This window comes from Delphinapterus leucas, chromosome 1, assembly GCF_059928025.1.
Source record: "Delphinapterus leucas isolate spDelLeu-1000000601 "Yukka" chromosome 1, BTC_Dleu_Yukka2, whole genome shotgun sequence".
In the NCBI taxonomy this organism is placed as follows: domain Eukaryota; kingdom Metazoa; phylum Chordata; class Mammalia; order Artiodactyla; family Monodontidae; genus Delphinapterus; species Delphinapterus leucas.
The window spans coordinates 62,185,052-62,198,055 of NC_143129.1; the positions used below are offsets into that span (position 1 = coordinate 62,185,052).

At 35.3% G+C, this 13,004-nt stretch overlaps 1 long non-coding RNA gene and 1 pseudogene across 1 annotated transcript in view; both read left to right on the plus strand.

Moving 5' to 3' along the window:
* Positions 1-13,004, plus strand: part of LOC149750521 (uncharacterized) — a 123,567-nt pseudogene that overhangs the window by 4,424 nt on the left and 106,139 nt on the right.
* Positions 1-13,004, plus strand: part of LOC149750522 (uncharacterized) — a 34,961-nt gene that overhangs the window by 4,043 nt on the left and 17,914 nt on the right. The window contains exon 2 of the long non-coding RNA XR_016393120.1: positions 11,289-11,398. This is a non-coding gene — a long non-coding RNA (uncharacterized LOC149750522). The remainder of the gene's footprint in view (positions 1-11,288; positions 11,399-13,004) is intronic.

Below are 13,004 nucleotides of genomic sequence, written 5' to 3' on the forward strand. Positions count from 1 at the left end.
TGCTGGTCTAAATCATAAACAATTGCTGCAGTCACTGTTGAGTTTTAATAATGTATATACCTTAGCTGCAGATTGGCACATTTTAATTACTTACCCTTTATTTTTAAAAAGTTCTTCTACATAGAAGTTAATTTGGAGAATTCTCCATTATATAATCAGCTCTCTCTGTATATAGACCTCATTTATTTCAAGAGTAAATTGGTTGTGGTTCAAGCTGTCTTCTAGCACAGTTTCTGTCTCCAACTCCTGAGGTAATAATTCCTGCATTTAAACAACAGATTTGAAGTAAGCAACAATAGCTCAATGATTATAAAGTTAAAGTAACAACTCAAGGTACTTTATTATGAGTGACCACTTGGAATTTTTGTGTTTAAAATTTAAAACATGTATGTACTATCGTGTCATCTGCAAACAGTGATGGTTTTACTTCTTCCTTTCCTATATAGATTCCTTTTATTTCTTTTTCTTCTCTGATTGCTGTGGCTAAAACTTCCAAAACTATGTTGAATAAAAATGGCGAGAGTGGGCATCCTTGTCTTATTTCTGATCTTAGAGGAAATGCTTTCAGCTTTTCACTGTTGAAAAGCTGTGAGGTTTTCAGATATGGAATTTATTTTGTTGAGGTGTGTTCCCTCTATGCCCGCTTTCTGAGGAGTTTTTATCATAAAAGGATGTTGAATTTTGTCAAAAGCTTTTTATGCATCTATTGAGATGAACATATGGTTTTTATTCAGTTTGTTAATGTGATGTGTCACATTGATTGATTTGCAGATACTGAAGAATTCTTGCATTCCTGGGATAAATCCCACTTGATCATGGCGTATGATCTTTTTAGTATAAAGAAATAAAATATTTATTTAATAAAGAAATAAAATGAATCCAAATAGGAAAGGAAGAAGTAAAACTGTCACTGTTTGCAGATGACATGATACTGTACATAGAAAATCCTAAGATGCCACCAGAAAACTACTAGAGCTCATCAGTGAATTCAGTTAAGTTGCAGGATAGAAAATTAATATACCGTGTTTTCTATACACTAACAACAACATATCAGAAAGAGGAATTAAGGAAACAATCCCATTTACCATCGCACCAAAGAAAATAAAATACCTAGAAGTAAACCTACCTAAGGAGGCAAAAGACCTGTACTCTGAAAACTATAAGACAGTGATGAAAGAAATTGAAGATGACACAAACAGATGGAAAGATACACTGTATTCTTGGATTGGAAGAATCAGTATTGTCAAAATGACCATACTAACCAAGGCAGTGTACAGATTTAATGCAATTCTTATCAAAATACCAATGACATTTTTTACAGGACTAGTACAAAAGACTTTAAAATTTGTATGGAGACCCAAAGACCCCAAATAGCCAAAGCAATCTTGAGAAAGGACAATGGAGCTGGAGGAATCAGGCTCCCTGACTTCAGACTATACTACAAAGCTATAGTAATCAAACAGTGTGGTACTGGCACAAAAACAACAGATACATAGATCAATAGAACAGGATAGAGAGGCCAGAGATAAATGCACACACTTATGGTCAGTTAATCTACGACAAAGGAGGCAAGAATATACAGTGGAGAAAAGATAGTCTCTTCAATAAGTGGTGCTGGGAAAACTGGACAGCTATATGTAAAAGAATGAAATTAGAACATTCTCTAACGCCTTATACAAAACTAAACTCAAAGTGGATTAAAGACCTAAATGCAAGACTGGATACTACAAAACCCCTAGAGGAAAACATAGGCAGACACTCTGACATAAATGTAGCAATATTTTATGGGGACCCATCTCCTAAAGTAAAGGAAATAAAAGCAAAAATAAACAAATGGGACCTAATTAAACTTAAAAGCTTTTGCACAGCAAAGGAAATCACCGACAAAATGAAAAGACAACCTACTGAATGAGAGAAAATATTTGCAAATGATATGACCTATAAGGGATTAATATCCAACATATATAAACAGCTCATAGAACTGAACATAAAAGAAAACAAACAAACAACCCAATTAAAAAATGGGCAGAAGAAATGAAGAGACATTTTTCTAAAGGGGAAATGCAGATGGCCAACAGGCACATGAAAAGATGCTCAATGTCACTAATCATCAGGGAAATGCAAATCAAAACCACAAAGAGATGTCACCTCACACTTGTCAGAATGGCTATTATCAAAAAGAACACAAATAACCAATGTTGGCAAGGATGTGGAGAAAAGGGAATCCTTGTACACTGTTGATGGGAATGTAAATTGGTGCAGCCACTGTGGAAAACAGTATGGAGGTTTCTCAAAAAGCTTAAAAATAGAACTGCCATAGGACCCAGCAGTTCTACTCCTGGGTATATATCCCCAAATCCCCAAAACAGTAATTTGAAAAGAAACATGCACCCCAATGTTCATAGCAGCATTATTTACAATTGTCAAGGTATGGAAGCAACCTAAGTGTCCATCAACAGGTAACTGGATAAAGATGAGGTATATATGTACAGTGGAATACTACTGAGCCATAAAAAATAATGAAAGTTTACCATTTGCAGCAACATGGATGGACTTGGACGGTATTATGCTAAGCGAAATAAGCTAGACAGAGAAAGACAAATATTGTATGATACCACTTATATGTGGAATCTAAAAAATACAACAAACTAGTGAATATAACAAAAAAGGAAGCAGACTCACAGATATAGAGAACAAACTAGTGGTTACCAGTGTGTGTGGGGAGGGGCAGTATAGGAGTGAGGGACTGGGAAGTAAAACTATTGTGTGTAAGATAGGCTCAAGGATGTATTGTACACATGGGGAATATAGTCAATATTTTGTTATAACTGTAAATGGAAAGTAACCTTTAAAAATTGTATACAGATAAAAAATTTAAAACATGTCTACACTGAAAACTATAAAGCATTGCTAAAAGAAATTAAAGAAGATACAAATTAATGGAAAGACGTTCCATTTTCATGGGTTGGAAGACTTAAGATGTCAATACTACCCAAAGCAATTTATAGATGCAGTGCAATTCCTATCAAAATCCCACTTATTTTTTTCAGAAATGAAAAAATCCATCCTAAAATTCATATGGAATTCTAAGGGATGTTGATTAGACAAAATAATCTTGAAAAAGAAGGACAAAGTTGGAGGTCTTATTTATTTATTTTATTTCAAAACATGTTACAAACCTATAGTTATCAAAATAGTGTGTTACTGGCAAAGACAGACAAATAGACCAATGGAATAGAATACACAACACAGAAAAAACCGTTACATATATTGTCAAATAATCTTTGACAAGGGTGCCGAGGCCGCTTGATGAGGAAAGATAGTCTCTTCAACAAGTGGTGTAGGGAAAATTGGACATCCACATGCAAAAGGATGAAGTTGGACTCTTACCTTAGACTATATACAAAAAAAAGTAAAAAGTAAAAAGAAGCTTTTTTAAAAAATGAACTGCTATGAAAGCTTCCTTGACCAAAATCTAGCCCATAATCCTCCGTAAGATTACCTGTCAAGGGCAAATGCAAATGCTAAAAGTCTTTTCCACAAATATTAGTAAAAAATCTTTAGTGATCTGAGTGGGTAACCTTAACTTGTTCCATCTGCCAGAAACACAATTTGGATCCAACTGTTCTTTTATAAACTAGTGAGTTTTGTGTTCTCGTACATGTCTTATGGCCAAAATTTGCAAATGAAAACGGTAAGATTTCTCTTTGCGTCTGTATCTTTATTTATGTCTGTGTATGTATGCTATGTATATGTGATACTTTTCTACCTTCAGATGGTATTGCCAAAAGTAGCTTGTAAAAGAGCTCTATTTAATTTGCTTTAAAAAAGTGCTTATATAAATTAAGACTAGTCAAATGGGCTTATGTTGTCTCTATTACATATTTAGTTATAAAATTATGAATTCATAATCTAAGAACAAAGATATAATAAAAAATTGTTTAATGTTTGTAAAGCACAGAAGTAAACAGAGAGAGAGAGAGAAAAGCCACATGTTTAACTTTTTAGATACTTTGTTTCCGTGATGTTTGTGGTTTTTTATATATATATTCATTTTATATATGTGATTCATTTTCAACAATGATTGTTTTATAAAATACGTCTGCTTAAAAGTAGTTTCCAAAATAGTTTTGGTAACTTGAATCCTTAAAGTTACAATAAATTAAATGATGATATGCATTGAATATCTAGGTCATTTCCAAGTAAGATAAAATACTGAAACAGCAAATGCTAAACATATCTAATTTTAGCTTCTTATTACAGAGAGAGAAGAGATAGTTAGGTCTGTTAATAACATATCCTTCTAGCCACACTGAAAAAAAAAGTCTATTAAGAAATTCATATGCATCTAGAAATTATGAAATGATGTATTTATAAATTTGCCAATCTACTACAGAAATTAGTATGTGACAAACAGTTCACAATTGCCTGATTCTTAATTTTCACTGAAAATTAGCATTACTAAGAGTTAAAAATTTAGATCAACACATGTAACTAAAAGTACTAGAAATAATAATAACAAAAACTATGCATGCAAGTATACAAGTAAAGTAGGATATGATTTTGATTAAAAAAAAAGATATGAGGTATAAAGTTGTGTTTTTGTTAAGGAAAATGGAAAGAAATTTTGTCCTAGTTTAGAGGTTATTTAAAGTTGGTTCAGAATTTTTTTAAAAAGAGGAGAATAAAGGACAAAAACTAAATGGATATAGAAAGTTGGGAAGACGAGAAAGACGGAGAGAGAAAATTTTATCTTATGTAATCAAGCTGGCTAAAAATTAAATGAAATTATTATGAGGATTTAAAAAATAAGCTTCACAATCAATAGTGTCCCTATGCAAAACTAAAATTTAATTTTATTTCTCTGTTAAAATGACAAAGTTTTCTTGAATTATTGATCTGCTCTTAATAAGAGACTATAAAACTTTCTCTACCTTTTAAGTAATCCTACCTAGGATACCATGTTTTGTTTTTTTGATTTTTTTGGCCTTATCTATTTTCTGTGCTTTATTGTTGTCTTTAACAGGGCTTTGATTACTTAACAAAAACTGAATTTTCTCAATATTAAAAGAGCTAAGGATTTTTGTTCATTTGTTTTTAACAGCTACGTAACGTTCTGTATTTGCCTTCAAAATCTTTAGTTGTCACTTTGGTTAATCATGTCACAATTACCTGTGATCCTATTTAATCCTGTGTTTTAAACCTTTGACATTTTTGACAAACTTCCCAAAATCAAGTTCTAAATGAAGTCTGTTGACCTTGAACTAACTTTGGGAATGTTTTGGAAAGCCCCAGAATATCTCAAGAGATTTGTTCTCTCTCCTTATAAAAAGAGAGATATTAAACTATTTAGGCTTATTTGATATGTCAAATTACATGGGAAGCATAGTCAAGTAAGAAGTGATGCTTGGCCTCTCTGGGTTATATTTGTGTGGATATATATTATTAATGTAATGTTCCAGAAATTGTGTGGAATTCTTAGCAATCTGAAATGTCCTGGTATAATGTTATAGTCAAATTCCAGTTATCATCTTAAAATGTATGTCACATAAATAACAAAATTTTCTTGTCTATTGTATATAAATAAACTCTTATTAGATCCTTAACCGTGGCTATTTTTAAGTCTTTTGTCATTCACAGTTATTGTTTTACTCTGATGCTTTCCTGAAAGCTTTTGCAAGCAGCTATGATCCAAAATTGCTTGTCCTCAAGGAGATTAATGGAAAGGAACCTGACAAATACTCTAGAATACAGAATTCTGATAACTTTTAATATCACACCATTGTACTGGGTATGAATTTTCAGAACTCTAATGGAAAAATTGGTGGATTCATAAAACTGCAAACCCAATATTAAACATAATAACAATTAATTACATGGCACTGAATGAACTGATGAGGATGATTATAATTTTTATGAGTTTTTGTTTGGAACATTGCTGGTTCTTTAATATTTTGTTTTTCAGATTTAAAATGTTTTCCTCTTTTCTCTTAGCTATCTCTAACTTACAGCAACTTGGTAAGTTAGGAAAACGTGTGGACAAAGGTGAAACAATGACTTTTTCTCCCTACCTGATCCCTCCAGAATTTGGAAAAGCTTACTGAATATTCTTATTTTTGTGACAGTGTAATTATTTTTATAAATTCAATAAGAATCTGTTCTCCTCATAACAGGACACAATTGGAAGCATTGGTTATATTACTGAGGCTTTGACTGGAATGTAATATTTGAGAATGATGCATAGAATCAGATCTGACCAGATAGCTTTAAGGAAGTAAGGTTGACTTTAGTGAGCTAATAAAGACCACTTTGAAAAACCAGCTTGTGTCTTGCTTATAGTGTTCTCACCTCACAGTGAGTAAGGGAGATCACTACCTGGCAGGCCCAGGAACCTCAGAATATTTTTGGGACCTTAAGAAGAGAGGACTTCACCCAAATCCATAGGTGTTACAGGCAAAGTCTTGTGGTGACTCCTTGGCTTGGCTTCCTAGCCTTGAGATGGTTTTAAAAGCCCAAATCTGAGGTTCCTTATGAAAAGTTCCAGCAAAGCAAACTCAAAAGACCCTTGGTCAGTCACGATTCTTGCTGCACTTACATAAGTAATCAGGCCAGATTTAATGAGATTAGACTTATTTTGAAAACAAATTTGTCTTACTGTAGACAGAAAAATTATCAGTGCTAGAAAAAGTGGCACACTCTTGTGGGTATTAGATTCTAGCCCTGTTCATTGTCTTTGAGATTTTATTATTTACCTATAAACTGTACTGGATCCTGAATTCTTCAAGCTTCCTCCAACACCTGGCTACAGCTCTCCAAATTATTGTTTTCAATTTTTCTCCCAACCTTCTGAACTTGGAATCACTAAGAACTACAACTGCCCTTTTTCCAAAGCACTGCAAGTTGCAGCTGTATGAATTGATATGAACTTCAGAGGAATCACCACAACAGATGCGATATGTGGACATCCTTCACGCCTGCTGCTGTGTAGGCCACTCAGAAAGTTTGCCAGAACACCCAACACCAACATTATAGGCATTCAAACTACAAACCAGGAAATTCATCAAGGACTGCCACTGCCATCCTCACTCCACCATCAAATGAAGCCCCATATCTAGATATAGTCTTTACTGGCTGCCCTCCAGACTAAAAAATTTAGTTTATAATTCGCTCCTATCATTAAAATTTGTTTTTAAAAACATTTCCATAGGAATGCCTCATTAAATACCTGATTGCTTGCACGTACAGAGGCCAAATTTAGGTGGAGGCCCATCTGCAACACTGACTCCTTAAGTGAAACACAACTGTTTAACTGGACTGACCTATTCCCAAGACTAAGAGACTGATTAATTAAGATATGGGACAATGTAATTAGATTTGTTCTTTTCTGCTTGTTCCAATTTATGGTTTTCTTCTCCTTAGCTTGATCTCTTATCTCACAACATCTAACTCAAGTCTTTCTGCAGTGACTAACTCAGCCTTTAACATATGAAACTTTCCAGGACTTCCCTGGTGGCACAGTGGTTAAGAATCCACCTGCCAAAGCAGGAAACGTGGGTTCGATCCCTGGTCTGGGAAGATCCCACATGCTGCAGAGCAACTAAGCCCATGCACCACAACTACTGAGCCTGCACTCTAGAACACGTGAGCCACAACTACTGAGCCTGCGTGCCACAACCACTGAAGCCCGTGCGCCTAGAGCCCATGCTCTGCAACAAGAGAAGCCACTGCAATGAGAAGCCTGCGCACTGCAATGAAGAGTAGCCCCCGTTCACCGCAACTAGAAAAAGCCCGTGTGCAGCAATGAAGACCCAACGCAGCCAAAAATAAATATAAAATAAATTTATTTAAAAAAATATATGTATGAAATTTTCCGAAGATAAAGTTTCAAATGGGAAACTGAAGGAAACCAGAATGTCACCTCAAAATATGCCTCTTTCTTTGACATAAAAATTATTTTGAGCTGAAGGCAATTAAGAAGCATCAAAGTCAGAAAAACCTGCCTCTTTCTTCCTAAAGGCAGTATATAAATTCTCCTTTTGCTGGAGACAGACTCTTAGCTCAGAGATGGCACCAGAGAAACCTGCAAGCAAACTTTACTCCATTAGTTTCCTCACATATATTTACCTTCCCACAGCTCACCACTCTTGGAAGCCTAAAACAACTTTCCTCTGTCCTGCCATTTCTGTGCTTATTTATTTCTCCTTGTTGAAGATGCTATGTAAGCCACAGTCCTAAGCGAGTATCTATCCATCTTCCATCCAGCCAGGTGCCTCGGGGAAGCTGACCTTACCTCCAGCTCCAGAGATAGTCCTAATTGGTCCAAGATAATCCAGCATTACCTGGGAACTTATTAGAAATGCAGATTATCAGGCCCCATGCTAGACCTACTGAATCAGAAACTGGGGATTGGACCCTGCGATAATGTGTTTTAGTAAGTCTTCCAGGGGATTCTGATGCTACAGACTAAAACAAAACCATGCCATTAATCGGGATTGGTTCAGGGACAGGCATTTGATCTAACTCTTTCTAATGAGACGTGACGTCCACTAGGGCAACTTCTGGGAAAAGTGCCCTTGCTCCTAAGTGAAAACCAAAGGGAGTCATTTTTTCATCTTCCTCTGAGAATTGTGCCTGGCTGCTTGGAAATATTGCAGTCATGTTTATAAAAGACCAGGAATGACATCACACCAAGAGTGGCAGAGCAGAAAGATGGGGAAAAAATCTGGATTCTTAATAACATGATTGAACTACAACCCATCCTGAAACTTATTCTACCTCTAGACTTCCTGCTGAGTCAAGAAATACCCATATTGTTAAAGATAATTTGAATCAGGGTTTCTGTTACTTGCTGTCAAAAGTCTGATAAATTAGACTTACTAATAGTTTACTTTGGATTTAAAAATTTTTATTCATTAGTGAAAATGACATAAGATTTATTTTATTTTATTTTATTTTTGCTAGCATTGATAGTCAGGATAAACTTCTTAATAAAGTAAATTGGGAAGCTTGTCCTAATTTTTATTATCTGAATAATTTAAATAGCTCAGGAATTATCTGTTCTTTAAGATATGTTGGACTTTCTGGTAAAACAGTCTGGAACTAATGCTTGTTTTGAAGTTAGAACTTTTGGTACATTTTCAAGTTCTCTGATTATTGGGCTAATTTTCTCTCTTCAAGAGTCAATATTAGTAATATATATCTTCCAAAGTGTGTCTATTTCATGTAGATTTTCTAAGTTATTGGCGTATGTTGGAAATTTTATAATTTAAATCTATTTTTGGTTATATTCCCTTTCTCATTGTATGTGTTTTTATTTCCTCTCCCTTTTTCTTGGTTCTACTTACTAATGATTTTTATGTTGTAGTTTTCAAAGATAAAACAAGAACAAAACTATTGTTTTATTTATCAGGTCTATGCAGTTTTGCTATGCTTTCTAGTTCATTAATTTCTACTTTTATTTTACTTAGTTTCTTTCTCCTATTCTCTGTTGGTTTATTTTGATGTTCTCTTTTTAGTTTCTTGAATTGAATGCTTAAATCATTTACTTTGTCTTCTATGTGTTAATCAGATCACTAAAAATTCTGAATTTTTCTTTCAGTTAAGCTTTGGTGGTATCCCATTAGTTCTGAAATGTAGTGTGTTTTTAAATTTCTAAACATTCTGTATTTTAGCACTGATTTCTACTTTAACCCAAGAGTTATTAGAAAACTGTTTTATAATGTTCATGGGATTAGATTGGGTTTGCTACCTTTTTCTTATTAATTTCTTGTTTTCTTGCAATATGATCTGTACCTTTGGAAGCATACTGAGATTTTATTTGCAACCTAGACCTTGATAAGTGTTTATCAATGCTTCATGGCCATTTAAAAAGAATGAATAGTCTCTGTTTAAAGACTATGACAAATATTTGCCTGTGTACACCTGTCTTTCTGTCTGTCCATCAATCTATTATTGTTTCCCCATTCCTCCCTATCTACTAAAGCTTATTAATGTCTTCCTTCTTTTCCTTACTCTTTCTCTTTCTACAGCATCAATCTCTGCTTCTCCACTGCTTATTCTATTAGCATACAAACATGCCCTCGTACAGTTCTGTCTAATAGGGATATAAGGTGAGCCACATATGTAATTTAAAATTTTATGATAGACACCTTAAAAAAGTGAAAAGAAAAAGTAAAACTAATTGTAATATATTTTATTTAACCCAATATATATAAAATATCATTTTAACATGCAATCAACATAAAAATTATTAACAAGATATTTTATACTTTTTGTACTAAGTTTAAAAAATCTGATACATTATTTACACTTATAGCACATCTCAGTTTGCAATAGTCACATTTCAAGTGTTCAACAACTACCTGTGACTACTGGTTCCCATATTAGACAGCTCAGTTTAAAAGTCCTACTTTGATTCAACATTTCCTCCTGCTACAACTCACTTCTCTGTTCCTTTCTCTTTTTCTTCCTCTGCCCATTAAAACTCATCTTGTTAAATGCAATAGAATTGGTGTTTGACAGAACTGACTACTTTTTGGGGAAACACTATGGAAGCAGAGGCTTCCATAACACCAAACTCTCCTGATTTTTTTCGCCTCTCTCACTGGTTAATCTGTCTCCTTTACTGACTCCTCATCTTTTCCCTGATTTCTAAGTGTTGGAGCTTCACAGGCACATTCCTTGACCCTTTTATCTAACTACAGTTTCTCTGTAAGTGATGTCATCTAATCCTATGACCTTAAATAACAACCACATGCTGATGCCCATTTTTATCTTAAGCCAACCTCAAGATTTGCATTGCCATCTATCTGCCATTTGACATTTTGACCTCTGTCATAAACATATGAAATATGTCCAAGATGTAATTCTTAATTCCCCACCTCCCCCACCAAACAAACTCATTTGATACAAGACTGAATATCCCCAGTTTTCCCCTTCTCTCTTAAGAGAAAGTCATCCTGAGTCCTCCTTTAACGCACCTCCAAAAGGACTCGACATCAAGTACAAGTGATTCTGCCTCCCAAGTATATCTTGTAATTGTTTATCTCTCTCCATCTTTACTCCTAGTCTCTGTATTCACGTGTTCCAGTTATTAATTTATTCTCCTTTAGCTCCAAATCTACCTTTCTTTGTCCTACTTTATGACCCTCGAGCTATACTCTGCAAACTACATTTTTTTCTCTGCCAGATGTTGGGTTTGGCCAGTTGTGGGTGAAGAGTGTGCTGAAGGGATTCTCAAAGCTGGAGAAGGAGGCACTTATCTTGATTTTTTTTTCTCCACATGACAGTGAATGAATCAGCATACAGCTGGCCCTGGTGGTATTCCTTGTGGTGGTGGATTGCTCCCATGATTACAGCTAGTAAATGTTCTCCAGAAGCTTTCTTCTTCATCCTAGCGGTGAGTGACATGTTTCTGAGCCTTCCCCCTTAGAGGCCTGAATCTTAGCCTGGTACAGCCATTCTCTACATTTTGAAGTTTCCTCCTTGTTTACCTTTCCCTTGGCCTTAAGAGTGATAGCTGTAGTCTGTGTTTGCCATCTCTATTCCCATAAAATTCTTTTCTGCTCTTTTAGTAGCTAATCACCTTTTCACCAAGTGAACAATTCTTTATATTATGCTTCCTCTGTTTGAAGTGCTGTGTGGTTTCTGACTGAACCCTAACTGAAATAGGAATTGGTACTAGGAGTAGTTCTAGGAGAAAAACTCTCAAAGATTGCTTCCTGTTGTTGGTTTGGTCTGAGCCCCTTGCCAAGGGGAGATGCAGTGCTAGTTATACACGACATTCAGCGGCATCACAATCAAATAACCACGCGTGTTGACTGTGATGAAGTGCATGTGCTTTGGGGGCTCACGTGCCTGCTGCACCTGACTCAAGTGGCAGTAGTGATCACTGTAAGGACCTTGCTGCAGGTTAGATACTTCTCAGTACAGTGAGTCCTTACAGAAAGAAAATGAAAATCTCAGGACCTTAAACTCTTCGTTCAATTCTTGGTCTGAGAACCAGAGAGCTTCCACAGCAGCCCTAAAATGATCTTTTTTTTTTTTTATAGTCACAGGGCTGATATTATTGAAAATCAAATGCAAAATTTAATTGTGCAGATTGCAGAATTACATCAGTTGAATTCACAGCCTTACAAAGTGTTCCATGTGAACATTAGGTCATTAGTCAGAAAGGAATGACCTCCTAAAACTTGAAATGAGGAGTTTTCGCTGGATTCAAAAAAATCTGAGAATATTGAGTCACTCTTAGTCCCCCTTGCCTGTACCTCTGTATCTGAGGAGTCTTTTTCTCCCTCAAAAACCTACAATTACCTCACCTGGAGCAGATACCTCACAAAAGAGTGGATGCCCATCCTCCTTAAAACCTACCCCAAACACTCCTATTGTCATTAGACCCATAACTAGGGTTAAGTTTCAGCATGTTCTGGTGGCCTGGAAGTGGTAGAAGTCCCTGAGTATAACTGGTGCTGAGTCCAGGTTCCCAGATTTGCCCCTTCTTCCAGGAATCACTATTTGCTCTGTAGAGTGAGTATGGACTAAGATAAGCTCAATAAACACTTGGCTCCAGATTCTCAGCCAATGTCTTTCAACACCATGGCTTCAAAAACTATTTGAGAGGTAATTTTCAGGCTCTTCAATAGAAGCATTCTCCTTAAACATATATGATAACTATTGTTCGATTCTGGACCTGTCAGCATTGTTTCTCTTTGATAGCTTTCAGACCACATGGGTGATACTTAGGTGGCATATAGATATACTTAGGTGGGAGAAATGAGGCATTGGCAGAGGCAGTTTCTCTTTCTCTGAGACTTTTTCTCCTGAACTTCCTGGGCACTGAGTCATCTTTAGTAAATGGCTGGGATTTAGCTGTTGAAATAAAGGATCTCTATGTTCCAAGCAGAAGGAAAGCAGTCCTTAGATACTGAGCTCAAGTGTCTCTGAACTAAATTCCTTCATTTTTCAGGAAGCCAGACAATTAAGGTTATATAAACAAAGTATTTACA